At 43.2% G+C, this 16,750-nt stretch overlaps 1 long non-coding RNA gene across 1 annotated transcript in view; it reads left to right on the top strand.

The window, feature by feature from the left end:
• Positions 1-166: 166 nt before the first annotated feature.
• Positions 167-16,750, top strand: part of LOC148054708 (uncharacterized) — a 49,709-nt gene continuing 33,125 nt past the window's right edge. The window contains exon 1 of the long non-coding RNA XR_015706971.1: positions 167-1,044. This is a non-coding gene — a long non-coding RNA (uncharacterized LOC148054708). The remainder of the gene's footprint in view (positions 1,045-16,750) is intronic.

Raw genomic sequence — 16,750 nt, 5'->3', positions numbered from 1 at the left:
GCCGAACCGGGCCGCCATTGGCTGCTCCCGCCGCCCGCCAGCGGCGCGGCCCGCCCCGCCCCGCGCGCCCCGGCCCTCCCTCCTCCCTCTCCTCCTCCTCCTCCTCCTCCTCCTCCTCCTCCTCCTCCTCCTCCTCCTCCTCCTCCTCCTTCAAAGCAGCCGAAAGTTCCTCAGGAGCGGCGGCCGGCAGCCGGCAGCGAGCGGCCTCGCCTCCGGCTCTTCCCGGAGCGCAGCAGCTGCCCACGGCTCCCCACGGGCCTCAGGGACTGCCTTTCTCTGCAGTGGAAGCAGCCAGCTTCAGCCTTGGGTGGCAGCAGGCTCTGGCGGTTAGGGGTTCACTGAGGGGCTTGTAGTTGTGGAGAGGTCTCGCAGTCAGGAGGGCACCGTTCAGTTTGCCTTGAGCACACGTAGCTGCCCAGGTGCTCACAGAGAAGGCAGCAGAATTAACTGGAAACAGCGCATTTGCAGGCCTTTTGCTCCCCCGTCCTTCCGTCGCATCACCGAAGTACAAGGGTAAGGACGTTAACACAGGCAGAAGATAAGTGAAACCGTGCTTTGGTTTCAGTACTACCTGATCATAAAACGAAGCGGCGGCACTTACTGGGGAAAGCTGTTACCCCCAGGATGCAGCAATCCAGATTTCTTATGCAGCCAGCTACGTAGAAGGCACATCTCTGAGCTCAGATTGGAAGAATGACAAAGTACAGCCGTCTTCTGCTTCTGTCACAACATGCAACGTGTGGAAGCTAGTGAAAGTTTGTCCTAGGGTCGTCACTTGACTTGAGGATAGTTGCTGATGAAGAGGACTTATTTGGCAGCCGCATGTAATTTGTTTTATCTCATTAGTCTCTATATAGAGACAAGAGCCTTAGGAGCTCTGTACACTAAAGCAGATTTCTTGCCCAAAGATCTTACGATATCAGGACCTGCGAATGTATCTCCGTGTCCCCTTTGCCTGCAGGCAGAGCCAGGAAATTCACTGTGGACCTCCCTGAGCACTGCAGACCTACCTGCTGAGACCGGTTTTCAGAAGCATTAGATTTGGTAGGTTTGAAATGCCTAGATGCTTAGGATGATGCCTAGAATTAGCATGTTTTAACTTGAATGCGATGCAAGAGTGCTTCCTGGAGGGACTGCCCTTTGTGATATCTGAACTTCATTTCCACATTTGGAGCCTGCGGTAATGAAGTTGTGCACTCGCATTTACCATGTTGCGGTGTTGAAAGCACAGCCATAACCCAGAAAAAGAATTGGCAAGAGGGGAAAAGACACTCTACGCTATGATAAGTAAATTCAAAATAAACTGGTTACGGATCTAGAAAAGCAGTATTTTGCTAAAGCACCCTTCCCAGAGCAAAAGTCTTTAAAAATCTTTATCAGTAACAATGGTAAATGGGAGTGACAGACACCCCTGCCCCCCCAGCAGGAATGGGGACTGATTTTGACTGGGGATTTCTGGTGTTTGGGAGTTTTGATTTCAGTATCTTTTTTCTGTCTGCTCCCTTGCTCTAAAGCTTTCAAAGGGAAGTTGGGGGAGGCAAGGTCAGTCTCAGAGACAGTGAGGACCAGCTGTGACAATGAAAATTGAATGAATATTCACAACATGACGTTACAGTTCCTGACTTGCTTCTGTTACTCCTCTTGTGGGTCCTGCCAGCACAGCAGATGGCAGACACTGAAAGACTGTTGTACCAGTGGAAAATTACTGAGTTTTGTTGGTCCTGTGTATGTGCATGTGCAAGGGGGGAAGTGGGGCAAACTTCTGTTATTATTTTCATGAGAGGAAAGGAAAACGAATGGTTCCTAAAACTACAAAAATTACTGGCATGTAAAGAACCAGTCTCTTATTTTAGAAGAATTATGTGTGTCTGTTTACATTATAAGTTTTCCTTGTAATTCCATATAACTTTCCTCATAAGTCAGTGGGTTTTCCTAAATAGTAGTGCAAGAGAGAGATTTATTTCCTAAATAGAGTGCAAAAAGAGAACAACATTGTAACAATAGCACTGGGTGCTACTTAAGAGACCTATGGAAAAACTAAGTATTTCATGTTTCTATTTTTATGTGGCTCTAAAAGTATTTATGTTAGTGGATTTTCCATTGCAAAACAGATGTGGGGTTTTTTTGTTGTTGTTTTGTTTTGTTTTTTACTTAGCTATAGACATAGAAGGTTATCTTACCTGATCTGGCAATGGGATCACCACTGTTGCAGTTGAAGTCAACGGGACACCTAATGTGAACACAGTTAAGCATGTCCATAGTCTTCAAAGGTCTGCACAGTTAAAGAAAGCTACAACCAAATGCTCATCCTGAAATGAAACATGGCAGAACCAAACCTGCAAGTAATTAATTTCTGTGCAGGCAAATGAAGTACAGAGAGATGACAGAAATACATAAGGTTTTAACCAAAACTACGATGCAACTTAACACTTACAAAAAGCAGTGTTTGCCCAATAACTTCTGTTGGCGTATATTTGCAGAGTTAGCCCTTAATTTAGAGGTATAAGAACCTATTCACTATGTAGAAGGGCAACAGCTCTTTAAGTTGCCAGGCATAGGACTTAGAAAAACATTTTGAAACAAAATCTTTGTTCTAAATGTACATACTTCTGCACACTGTATAATGTTCCAGTCTTGCAAGTTGCAACAAGCAGCACCCTCTGCTCAGGCGGTTCCAGCTGCAGCATCAGGATATACCCTGGTGCGCAGCAATTAAAGCAAACACAAAAGCCTAAATACCTCTTGTCAAATTCCACTGAACCTCTGAAGCCTTCAAAAAACTTAGGGGAAGGTCTGTAGCAAACCAAAACAATATTGTCCTCATTATTGTAATCCAAAAGAGGGATATCTTTTCTCTGAAAGGATGTTTATGTGAGGTTTTGACACACATTTCTTTCTTCTGCAGTCGGTGTAATAAATACAAATTGCTATATCAGAGTCATGCTGGAGATGTCTCTTGGAAAGATTCTGTTGGGTTTTTTTTAACCATGGAAGGTCCTTCTCAGCATCAGAAATAACCTATAAATGTTTAATTCACAGGAGGCATTACAAGTAGTTTGCAACTAACTACTTAATCAATGTAACATTTAGGAATCCATTCTGACTTTCCTTTCTTGCTTTCTCACTGTTTTTCTATACAATATAAACCAGTTGCATTTCTTCAAAATGAGCCAAAAATACCAAAACTTTTAAGACTGGTTAAGAAATAACTCAGAGCTAGGTAAGCATAATGCAAGTCATACAGAAACATTCAGACAGATTTTCCAGTGTCGTCTTATGATTTTTTAGCTGCTGTTGATACTATTTTTAATCCAAATTTTACTTGTAACGCCCTGATCTGCCTAAATAGCAAAAGTACATGTTTTTGTTGTTTAATATGTAGAAGGCCAGGAAAAAACGCAAATCTTTTAATCTGTTTTATGACACTTACCATGCTATTATACAATTCTGACAAGATTTCACACCTGCTGAACGTACTGTAGATCTTTAGTTGCTTGACTCCTGTGGGGCACAGTAGTGAATCAAATACTTAGAAAATGCTGCAGCATAGAAGAAAAGGTAGTTTCTTAGTAGGCAGAATGCAGACTTAGAAGGAGGCACGTATGGTTGTACTTCATATGCAATGTTTCACAGTTGAATTAAACAATTAAGAAGATCTGTGGCCTGCAAACTCTTGACAACTTAGGTAACACTGAGATTGATTGGGTTTACTTCTGTGAGACTATTCACAGAAGTAACGTTACTCATCTGGTTGTTTCCTAGGTCAGGCTCCATATTTATGAAACTGTCATCAATATTTCAAAAGATGTAACAACATAGGAATGTCTGCACTGGTTCAGACCCAGGCGCTGTCTAGGTCGCATTTCTGTCTTCCTGGTGATGTTCACGGGCAGACACCTAGGGAAAAGGAAGAACAGAACAAATTCACGATGGATTCCTTTAAAACCCTCCCACCCTCCACCTATCCTGAGCCTGATATGGTCTATCTAAATAGTAACTCCAAGGAGTTGCTCTTCCAAGTGCTTGTGTAGTCTCCTCTTAAAACCTTGTAAACATCTTGCATTCCCAGAACACGGGAGTTCAACAGTCTGTTGTGTGAAAATCACCCCTTTGCTTGTCCTGAACCTCATTCCTGAGAGCATTTTGTCGTGGCTCCTGGTTTGGGTATCAGCATAGACAGTGAACTATTGATCCGTGTCCATTCCAGCAGTGCTACTCATTTTTTTTTTATATCCCGTACCTTCTCAGTTGTCTTTATTCCAGACTAAAGAATCCTAGCCTGGAAGCCGTTCCACACTTCTCATCATCCTTGTTTCCCATCTCTGAACCTTTCCCATTTCTATTACATTTTTGGAAGTAAAGAGACCAGATTTTCACTACTCAAGGTGTGGATGAACCATGATTTATTCAGGGGCATATACTTCTTGCCTCACCTCTTAATTTGAAGGCAGAATACACCATTTACTATGACTCTTAAAAATAGTAACAAAGTTAAGCAATATCAGCAAGTAAGTAACAGTTAGTTAGTTAAGTTTTTAAAAGAGGTGTCTTTTGAAGGCACTTGCAACAGTCCAGCTCTGTTCCATACAGGCAACTACAGACTCTTGGTATCTCCACACCCCTTCTTAGGAAGTTCCAGTTTATGCTTTCCTGAAAGCCCAGATAATTTTCTTTATATTAATAGCATCTGTGTCACTGGGAAACCATTTGTGTTTCTCTATGTGTAGTCTAAGGAACAAAGCAACTCATTCAGCTATACAAAATTAAGGAAATTACTAGTCACCTCAGAGACTGTCAACTTGTATGCTTAATGTCTTATCTTTCCAAACTCAGTATTTTGCTAATTTTCAATACTATTTAAATTACTTCTTTCCTATGTCAGTATTATTATTTTTTAGCATGAACTTCTGGCTTGGCTGTGACTTTTGCAGGCAATTTGGAACCCACAGCATGGTTCTTCCTGGCACAGAGATACCAAATTCCTCATGCAGGAGTTAAGGATGTGACAAATTTGATTCATTTTGTAAGCAATTAAAATATTTATAGCTGAGTTCACTTAAACAATGTCATCTCTTAAAATATTATTCCTGGATTCTCTGTGGAGAAAATCTTCGGTGGACTTGCAAGAGGCATATTTAGTACTTGATCTTTTTCCACAAACAAAGAAACATGGAAAGTCTGGAACAAAAAAGTTAGCAAAAACACTAACTAATAATAACAACTATTTTTAATTACTAAGGAAGCTCAATATTCTTCATCAGTTAGCATAGTCAGCATTGTCCTTTCTTTAGAATTCTAGAGTTGACAATCTTTCCAGTCAAACCCAGGGATACAAAATAATATATTTAACAAAAATACTCCTATTCTTCAGACATTTTATTCTTAGTTAATATAGTTAATCTGTTCTTACGCTGTTTCAGGAATGACCATATGCTTTTTTCCTCCTAGCAAAGATTCTCTGCAGATTCTTTCCTAGATCCATTGTTATTTTCACATTATCCTGATACATGGGAGGTCATCTGTGTACTGCAAGCTTACCACACAGTCTGTCTTCTTACTTAATGTTTACTTTCTGCTTGTCTTTGCTATATAACTATCTAGTTCAGCTTTTGTGTCTGACATAAAGCTCTTAAAATAAATTAAGAAAAAAAGAAGCTGGAACAAGATGTAAATGAAATGATGCAACTTGCCGTTACATTCTGTTCTCTGTTTTTCAACCCTAATGCATCTATTTTAGGGCCTGATGCTGAAGTCTCTGTACTCACAGGAGCTATCCCATTGAACACAGGTTTCTGGAACAGCCTAGGGAGAGGACATTCTTGCTTGGAAGGGATGGCTGGCATCACAGCGTAGTGTAGCTCTCATAGGAGAACCGAGGAAAGCGAAATAGGCACAGGAGGCACGGAGACTAGCCTGACTGGAATTGGACCCATCATATTTCTTCTACTGTAACTCAAAACACCACACTTCAGGTCACAGGATAGGGTTGTGTGTCTGGTCAGACAGAATGGGGCTGAAGTTTGCCTACGCAAGGTGACAAGCTTCCTGCCTGAATGCCATGGACTTCTGGCCTCTCTCCCTCTTAATACCTTCATGTATGGATGATCAGTTGCAGGGCAGTCAAAACATCACTGGTGTTGTGAAGAAACAATTCTAGGACCATGAAAGATTTGTCCAAAAGTGGCTGGTATAAGCTTAGAACATAAGCTTGCATTTATGTTCAGGCATTCTCTTGCTAAGATGCATGGTCCAGCTGCGGATACCTCAGAGGAGCTGCACTGAACGGAGAAGGATTTGGTGAGGGAAGAGGCTAGAGAAAGGGTCACAGATAGCCTGAGAAAACCACAGTTCCAAGGATCAAGGAGTCTCAAGAGCAGACCCACTGTTTCCATGATGGAAGAAATAAGGACAGTGTAAAGGGATCACCAGAAAGAACTTTGGAGGTATTTCTTACCCAAAGCTAAGCTAATTCAAGACTAATGCAGCACTGCAAACTCTTAAGTGCTTAAAAATCTTAAATTAGCTCTCCCCTCCCAAACTTTCACAAAACTCAGAAACCCTTGAGTCCAGAAAAGAAGAAGGAGATGTTGGTGATGAAATCCTGGGGTTTAGTCAAGTGCTTTGGTTATTTAATTTCCTCTGCCTTGTTCCCCTACTACCCTCCATTTCAATGGAATAATTGAAAGCCTGAAAACTCCATCCTAAACACACACACAAAAATGCAACCCCTGCTCTGCTGCATTCTTGATTTACATTTCCAGTCCTTTCCCTCGGTGTTTTCCAGCTCCATTCCCTAGAGCCCTCCCTGTTCCCTACGTCCCCTTAGCAGTACCTGACTGTCCCTGCACATTCCTACTAGATTTCCCTAACCCACTAACAGACTGGCACAGCTTCTCCTTTGTTTCCAGTCTGTGTGAAGCATGTCTTTGTGATGTCTTCATTACTGACTCTTCCTTACTGAACGGTATAGGCGGTATTTTCCATACTGCTTGCTGTTTCATAACATGAGAAATCTCCAAATTTTGAATGCTAGTCTGGTTCTCTCTTGAGAAGTGTTGCCTCTCAGCCAGCACTGAAGCCAAGTGCTTGAACCCTTGCTCTTTCTACCGTAACTGTGCTTCTCCTACACCTCTGCTCCTTCCTCAAAGCTGTAGGCTGCTAGTGAGGAAGGTGCTGTTTACTGCCAAAGTTGCAGAAAGGGCACTTCTCCAACCTTGGCAGTAAACAGTAAACTTTGGCTCTGCTATGCAGAGCAAAGAGGGAACTCTTTGTAGGAGCAGTGTTATCAGCTCTTGAGGTCTGGGTATTTCTCACACATCAATTAAATGCAGTAAAATCTACAGAGATATAAAAATAATAGTTCTCAACTTGGCAAAGGTCAGTTCTTAAATGAGCTGGATTCTTTGCAAATTTGCTTAGCTATGTGTATCATCTAATGTGAAGTAGGAGTTTCTAGACAAAACATTTCAAAATCAAAGTGTAATTCTAATTTGAAATGGAGGTATAAGAATCAGTTTCCTCGTGTCTCACATACAGCCCCTATAAATATCCAGAAAATGTAGTCTTTTTCTAGTAAGAGAGGAATTGTGCTGCTGGTGAAGTCCTGATAAACTATCAAGAATCAGTTCTTGGTTGACATAAATTTTATAGAGTCTCTGACTGTCTATTTTTCTGTCCTACACACAAGAACATACAGGCACAGTTAGTGTAATTAAAACTGGCACATGAAGATGTCGAGTGTACTGGCCTATATCAGCAAGATCACTTGCATTCTTAAGTTTTAATGTCAATAAAGAACAAGTAACGCTGCATGCTATTGCCCTACACAGTAGGGTATCTGCATGTTCAGCCAGCGTGCAATGCGAACACAGAGTGTGCGCGTTTCCCATCATCTCAAAAGCAACCCTCTGAAGGTTTCCAACTGAAGTGCTAACTACTGTGAGCATTTCAGCAATAGTTTTCGCATTTCAGTAATAGTTTTCAAAGTTTACTAAGGAGAGGACCCGGTCAACCATTGCATTTGTAGGTCAAGCCCGTAAGAAATTGAGACAATCACCTGGTGAAGACATACCTAATAAATGGGATGACGTTTTGAAGTCTCACCTGTGTTGCAGGCAGAGCTTGCAATGATACTATCATCTTCCCAATTTAGCCTCTCAGCACAGAGATTTGATTAGGTGTCCTTTTTAATGCTACTTTTATAGTAAAAAATATGTAAACATGCCGTAATTTCCTTCCTTTTTTGCTGCTCTTCCTTGTGAGACTTGCCTTTGTTGTCCTTCTTTTTCACTATCAAGGTAATTGAAAACATAAATTCTGTAACTAGCCTTTTCACTTTTAATATACCACAACCACACACTGGAATATAATGATCTAAGCACAATCTACATCTGCAGAAGAGAAGAAACTGATTCCAAGCTAACAAAATAGTTAGTTACAAACTTAATGCAGCCTCACACTTGTTTAGACTACTAATGAGCAGAGAAAGAAAAACAATTCCGTTCCATTCCAGTTATCTTGTGGGCTTGGATCTTTAAATGAAAATAATCCAATTAATTGTCACAGCATGAAGAAAACAGTTGGGTCTGATAAAGATGAGGCAGAACCCTAAAGAAAAAAATATATGTTTAAGGTCTTAATATAAGCCAACAAAAGATCTCCTGGCTTCTGTGCACTTGTTCCAGAGCCTTCTCTGCCCTGTCTCTGAATAAGTATAATGTCATGGAGGGGTAGAGAAGTCAGCCCGGGCACATTTAGCAGGACCAGTTGTATAATGCTGGATCTCTCTGATTGTCAGTACGTCCGATGAAATTCTTCCGGAGTCCTCAGGAGCGCAGAGCCCTGTGCAGAGGCTGCTGTGCACGAATGGAAACAGAGTGAGTAATTAAGCCTGCAATGCTCAAGTCCACTATGGAGAAAGGCCACAGGGGGCCCAATGAAGAAAAGCTTTTTAAAACGGCATCAAACATCAAATCCCTGGAACTCTGTTCTCACCCTCCCAGTCAACAGCCAAGGATCAGCCACATTTTTCAAAAATGATTGCAATTCAGAATACACGGGCAATAAGCTGCCAGCAGGGTGTCAGTGAATCTGGAGCTGCCAAAGTAATTTCCTGGTCTTTCCAAAGGGAACAGAATGTTAATCAATGTACTCATTTTTCTCCTTCCACTATAATTAGCCATGCATGGCCACAGCTTGACCACCTGAGTTAACTCAAAACTGTTGAAAAAATCAGTATGCTCAGAAGGATTACTGACAAAAGAGAGTAGCTTTGGAAGGACAACAAGAAGTCAAATATCTAGCCTAGATTTGTGAGAGGGTCTATTAAAGCAAGCAGCCTGGTGATAGGGAGTGCATACAAAAAAGAGTAAGCATGCATGAAAACTCTCTTAGGTTTCTTATGATTTTAACTAGTCTCCTGTCTCCCTGGGACAGTAGCATTTCTTAGTAAAAACAATAGTTCCAAGGCTGTTTCCAAAGAGATTGCATGCATGGGTTCTTGCACTAGCTGGAAGTTTTTCATCAGCTGAACTAACCAGGAATCCCTACTCTTTAATGAGACTCCTGTCCTTCTGCATGTAGAGGCGGAGGAGTGACTGACGGAGCAACTGTAAAATCAGGACTGAAGCCTTTGGTTCTGCACCCTAAGCATTGTATGCTAAGAAAACATCATGGCAGTGAATATGGAAAGGAAAGATGCAACAAAAGCAAACACCAATCAAATTCTTCAGAGGAGCTGGAGAAATTTCTTATGGGAAGAAAATATTTCAGATGTGAACAACTGGTCAAGTATGTTGAAGAGGGAGAAGAATATATAAACTCACTTTTCATAAATGTTTGTATAAATAAGATCCGGAAGGTAATTTAGAGAGTAATTTCATTTATGCTAGGAGACAAAAATGTGAAGTGATGGTGATACTAGGTGGCACCTTCTAGGTCTTCTTTTGTTGATGTTAGGGAGGGTCAGGGAGCAGCAAAAGCAGGGTTTCTCCATGAGGAAGGACAAGCTGGGACCAAGGGTGACCACAGCGCAGATAATGCTCTCGCTGGCCAGGGCCCAGTCCTACAGTATGTGAATAGTGTGCAGCACCCATCGACAGTCCCAGGCAGGGCAAGGTGATGGTGAGGTCTGGAGTCTGTCCAGGGAGTCCAGTCAGGAGCAGCACAAGACAGAATTGGAGACAAGACTACAACATAGACCTGAGGTCCATCTGTCCAGGAGACAGGGTGCAAGCTACCTACAACATGGATCAGAGATCCAACTGGGAAACAGTGCCAGAGACAGGGCTGGGAACAGGAATATCTACAGCATAACTGGGGCAAGGACTGAAGGCCCTGACAAGGAAAAATACGCCAGGCCCCTCCCGACCAGGGAAGAAAGTCAGACATGAGTGAGGTGGAAACAGCAGGTTTATTGTCCTCTGAACTGCAGAGATCAAGTGCAGGGCTGTTGCGGGAATCTCCAGTCAGTCCCTGTTGGATCATTTGCATACCCTTATAGTCCCCTTTTCACCCTCCCAGGTTCTTCCTCTTTCCCACGCTCATTCCCTCCCAAATAAACAACCCACACTGGTTGACTGTTGTCCCATCATCCTTCCTGTTACTCTTTTTGGTGCTTATCATATCGCTGCTTTCATAATTTCTACCTCAGTCATCAATTCCATTTTCTCAGAACCCCTCTTTTGTTACGTATGTTTCTCATTTCTGCCATTTTTCACGTTACTATCTTGTTAGTGTAGCCACAGGTCAGGGATTGCCAGCTGCATATACATTACTCCCCCTTCGCTATCTCTAGCTCCTTGTAGTTTTTCATGTTGTTATCTTGCTCAGGGATAACCTTCTGCATATTTCAGCAATTTGTATCAGATAATAAATAAAGTGAGAGCATTTAACTTGCAACAGCAATAGACAAAAATCTGATTTCTTCTGTTGTGGGGACTATACAGTTCATTGGAGTTTTATTTCCAAGTTGAGGACATACAAACATATGTAAGAAGTTCTCGTTGGGGGCCTCCATCCCTTTCCCATTTGCCATTCTTACTGCCTGCTACAGATAACTAAAGACAAATGAAGATACATACTCAAAGGTGCTCATTTTGTGTCTGTTTTTTCAAGGTTTCTTTCTCTGAACCTGACCTACACAATTTTCTGTCACTCAAGGCCTCAGTCATAGCCCACTGACACCAGTGCTGGATAGCAGTAAGAGTGGAGATGGAGATGCTTCCTTTTCATGAACTGTCTCTGTCCCAGCTCCTGCTCTTGCTTAGAGTTGACCATGTGATATTTACTTTTTGAAAACTGAAAAGAGACCCAAACCCCCAACTCTTTGAGGGTAATTGAGGTTTTTCCAAGCTTACCTACTAGTGAAAAATACACAAAATTGCTAAGATTTAGGGAACATATATTTTATATCTTTAAGTGAAGATATTTTTGTCTGGGTACTCACTTTTTCATTATGCCATGTCCTGTTTGTATGTTTACTGTTTCCACTGTTTAAGGGACACAGGGAAATCTCATTTGTCAGTTTGACCATCATGTATCATTCCACTTGGGTTACAAAGTAAGTCTATACTGCTGACCTCTGTACAGTTCTGTGGCTGGACTTTAATGTAGACAACCCAGAGCAAGTTTTAAACCATCCAGCCTGGAAACTGGTGACAACAGAGTTGTCTCCAGGCATCCCAGCTGCAGAAGCAAAATTAGGGTTTTTTTTCTGCTTCAAAGAGGAGGGGCTGGAGTTGGCTGGGTGCTTCCTACCTCTGCCAGAAATGGGGTCAGCAAGGGAACTGGCAGACATAGGGCAAGAGCACCTTGGGAAACTGGGCTTGCTGCTCCTCTAATACTGGACAGAGGGGATCCTACTCCCTACTACACCAGCTCTGGCTCCACACGTCCGCTGCTGAAGTACCAGCCTGACTCTCACAGGCTAACTGCCCTGGGAGACTGATGATAGGAAGCAGCGTAGACAGAGTAGCCCAGAGATCAGTTCAGATAATCACCTCTGCAGGTGCCCTCCTTATCGGGATGGTTTGGCAGCCTGCTGTGAGCTCCAGGCTGCTGCCAGTAGAGTGCTGGCAGTGCCAAGGCAGTGCCAAATTTAAAATTAGGTCAGATATACACAGTGAGCTGAGAGTCAGATCCAGCATCAACATGCACACACTCATGCTATACAAGGCTTTTACAGCTTATGGACCAAGTCCAGTCTTGGAAGTCACAACATAAAGCTTTCACCTCTGCAGGCCAAAGTGTTGTCAGCTCACAGGGACAGAACATGAAGGCAAAAGTCTCAAAAGATATTTCCAGAAGAAAGAGGAACTCTTGAAACACTTTCAGAAGAGACATGTCTTCGAAAGGGAATGCTCTGTGTCTCTTCTGTTAGTCTTGTGTTCTCTAAATCTGACAGGGTCCCAGTTTGGAGCCCTTTTCACACACTTACAGGCATATTGTGGACATGACATCCTATTTTCTTGATGTGAGCAGTGGTGGCAAAGCAGCAGCTAGTAAGATATAACTCCATAAATTGCTGATGGAGGAGGGGAGCTAGTCACCTGGGGCCAGCTCTGAATGGTCTAGGACATTTTCACCAAGCACGTGTTCCTATTGGCTTGCTATAGTTTTGTCCAGCTCTCTCCAAGAAGTGCAATCATGTCGGGCGTTCTTATAAGCTGCATTTTTTTCCACTTTTAGAGCTAGCAAGTCTTGTGCAACTCCATGTTTGCCTAACTAGCTGCCTGGGTAAGGTTTCCCCAGTAGGCAACAATGTGTGTGCCACCAGTTCTCCCTCCTGATCTGTCAGGGCTCGGCAGGGGCCAGCTGCTCCCCGAGGAAAGGGAAGCTAAGCATGATACCATGGCCAGCAGGGCCGGGGCCTCACCAGCCAGGCCCTGTCCCACTGCCTCCAAGCAAGGTGAGCAGGGCAGCCCTGGGGATGACACCTGGGGTCAACCAAGAGTCCAGATCATCAAGCAAGTCCATGGTGATGAGGCAGGTCCAAGGGAACATGAGTTAGCAAGTCTGAATTAAGTCCAGTGTCAATAATGAGGGTCAGACTCTGCTGGTGATCACCAAGCAAGTTCATAGCAATGTTGCAGGTCTGCAGTCAGGCCTGGTCCAGATCAAGGGGGTCCATGGCCAGCACAGTTGGAACTAAAGGCAGGCACACCTACGGCGTAGCTCTGGCAAGGTCTGAAGCCCAGGCCTGAGCTTAAACAGCCCCACGGGCCCTGGGAGAGGCTGTGGGTAGAAGCCCCAGGTGAGGCTAGAGACAGGACAATTAAGGCCTATTGGTGCCCTCAGGGCCCTGCCAAGCTCTTCCTCCTCCTCTTTCTCTCCTGCCAAGAAGAGACAGGGGAGAAAAAGAGCCTTGGCGAGGCAGGGCATGGTGGGCTAAAGGCAATCTTTGATCCCATGACCAAAGTGCCGGCATTTCTAAGCATAAAAGCAGAGCTGAAAGAAGGCGTCATTTTTCATTTGGACGTGAGTAGGACAGTTCTTGTTTCCATGCTCTTTGGCTTTATATAGCAGCTACATTCCCAAAAAAGGCTGAGGATGGACTTTACTGTAGAGGCTAAAGAGGATGCAACATCCTTTTCAGTGTTGTACACCATAATGCAAATCATTACTGCACTCTTTTCCTCTTGTTTTACTGTGCCTAAAGATGTATGCATGTCCATTTTCACATGAACTCCAGAGACAGAGAGTTTTTACAGAGGCAGAAGCCTCTTCTCCTCCCATAGAGAAGTCAGCATAAGCTGGCCTCAATATAATGTGATATGCACCACTTTCTACTGATCTGAAACAGAAAGCATTCAGGAGCTGTGGTGTTGGAATTAAACACACTGCTAGCTTCCCATTATGTTACACAGTGTAGCCGAGGGCACACTCTCATGAAAAAGATCTGGAACCTGAAAAGATGCGGAACAGAATTTAGAGAAAGGAAAGTAGCTCCAAATGGAGCCAGCCCATGCTCAGTATGAAAATAAGCGAGGCTAAGCTAGATGAGGAGTGGCCAAGGTGTCTCTGCATCAAGATGCCCAGTGCTTCCAATTCCAGGAGCAGAAAGCAGCTAGAGTCAGAAGAGTTTACCAGTTGAACTCTGATCCATAAAAGCTGTTAAACTCAGCTCATCCTGGAAAAGCGTAGCATCATCCACACAGAAATGCACCTTAGATGTTACATTTGTTGTCCCACTCTGGCTCTCTGCAGAGCCAGCCCATGTGTCTCTGAGTGTGTGTTATGGTCAAGCCCCAACTCAGGTATTGCACTATATGAACAGCCAAGAATTAACCACACATTGCAATCAGACCAGCGGACATACTCCTGACACAACAAAAGCTGCAGAACTCAGAGTCACAGCCTCACAGCGTAATAAGGTTGGGAGGCACTTTTGGAGTTCCTATATTCCAACCCCCCACTGAAAGGAAAGTTAACTAGAGCAGCTTGCTCAGGACTGTATTCAGTTGGGTTTTGGCTATCTCCACAAATGGAGACTGCACAGCCTCTTTGGGCAACCAGTGCCAGTGTTGGAGTGTTTGCCCACCCTCACTGTAAAAGTTTTTTCCTGTCTTTAGATGGAATCCTTTGTATTTTGTGACCATTGCCTCTTGTCCATTCACTGGATACCACTGAGAAGAATCTGTCCCTGTCTTCTTTACATCTTCCTATCAGGTATTTATAAATGTGGATAATGTCCCCCCCGAGCCTTCTCTTCTCCACATTAAACTATCCCAGCTCTCTTAGCCTCTCCTGGTATGACAGATGCTTCAGTCCCTTAATCATCTTTGCAGCCCTTTTCTGGACTTGCTCCAGCACGCCCACGTCTTGCTTATCCTGGGGAACGCAGAAGTGGACGCAGCACCACAGATGTGTCTCACTAGTGCCAAGTGGAGGGGAAAGATCATGTCCCTCAACCTGCTGGCAACAGTTTTCCTAATGCAACCCAGGATGCTGTTGGCCTTCTTTGCCGCAAAGACACATTGCTGGCTCATGTCCAACTTGGTGTCCACCAGGACCCTCAGGTACTTTTCTGCAAAGCTGCTTCCCAGCTAGTTGGTCCCCAGCCTCTATTGGTTCATGCATGCTCATAGATACACAGTCTGCTTGTGCCTGTAAACCTGTAGCACAGCAACGCTGGCTGGCAGGGACCTCTGTAGATCATTATGTCCAAACACCCACTTGGACTGGGGCTACAACCCACACTACAACAGGTCATCTTGTCTAGCAAGGTCCTGAAAAGCTCCAAGGGCATATAATCCAGTGTTTTTCTACCCTTCCCACCAAAAACATATCCTAATGTCAAATCTGGACTTCCCAGAACAGTTTGTGGCCTCCACATGTTATACCGTCTGCCACTGCCGAGGAGAGTTTGGCTCTTTCATTTTTGTAACTCCCCTCCAAGTAGTTTTGTTTTCTCTTTAATTCATCTTTTTAAATAATTATGCTACTTTAATGAGTGTCCACTTTACAGGATGCCAACAATGCTGTGTGATCCTTTTTGTAACTGGCTCTGGGAAATGGCTCTCTATGCAAGTAGTATTTGCTTATCATGTGGCTGTCTGCACGTGACTAGCACACCTGGTGAGGTCAAAGGACATCAGTCACAGATAGGAGAGCAGACTAAGGAAATCCAGTGACATTTGTTTTTCTTTAGGTTCAAATCCCTTCTTTTCATTTTGAAAGCATTTGTATTTTATATTCCAAAGCTATTAATCCACTGGTAACACTTTAAACCTCGTAGCTGGTACTGTGAGTTGCTTCTGCAGCTAATAATCCCCAAAATGCTCTTCAGTAACGACCAGCAAGAGGTGCTTTCTTCTTTACTATTCCCTGTAAATGGTGTTGGCTGCAATCTCTAATAGCCCTGGACATATCGGAATACTCCTTTTTCCCATATATTCCTATGAATACTGTAAAGTTCAGCTCAATCATACTGCTCTCAGCTTCTGTGATCACCTGGAAGCTTTCTGGAGAGCTCTAGGACTAGTACAATGTATTCCTGTTAAGGCATCTGGCTAAGATATCTTTTTTTCCCTAGGAGATATACCAGAGTCTGAGTTTAGAGCTCTTGAAGGCGTACTGAATGGTGCATTTGTTTCGTCAGGGCTTTTATTACCTTTTGTTGACCATTAGAGGTTTTCTGGCAACTGCATGCAGGTATTCAACTACTGTCAATGCATTTCTTAGGCTGTCCGTGAGGTTGGTTTTGCTCTCATCTGGTCTCATCTGATTTTGCTTTTTTAGTATAATTTTTGTTAGACATCAGTTGCTGCCAAAATGGGCACAGAACATACCTTAGAGTAAGCAGATATTTAGATAAAACATTTAGTGAAACTGGACTTCACGAAGGCTTCTGTTCTCTGAGGCACACAATGGTTTGGGGTGCTTAGGACAAAATCCAGAGCTGTGACTCTCCACACTAACTTCAGGTGTACAGTAATACAAGTTTCATCACAAGAGATGCTAATCAGAGTCCTCTGCTTGTTCCTCCCCTCTCTGGAAGGCCCTGTCTATTTTATTAAAATAGATGTTAAAAGAATTCTTTACAATCCTCTCTAAAATACTGGGAAACTGAAACACTGCAACCACCTCTACTTTGCCCTCACTCAAGAAAAAATCTATTTCAAGCAGGGTTTTTTCCTAGTACTGTTCTGGCTTGTCAGACTAAGCCACACCATTAATTTTAGCCAAGTGATCATTATATTTGTGCTTTTTTGATCTTGTTTTTTTATATCCATTCTTCATTTGATTTCAA

Source organism: Nipponia nippon, unplaced genomic scaffold (genome assembly GCF_047370975.1).
Source record: "Nipponia nippon isolate SJK-2023a ecotype South Korea unplaced genomic scaffold, ASM4737097v1 scaffold_3, whole genome shotgun sequence".
Lineage (NCBI taxonomy): Eukaryota > Metazoa > Chordata > Aves > Pelecaniformes > Threskiornithidae > Nipponia > Nipponia nippon.
The sequence above is the reverse complement of the archived record's forward strand: the minus strand, read 5'-3'. Positions and strand labels throughout refer to the sequence as shown.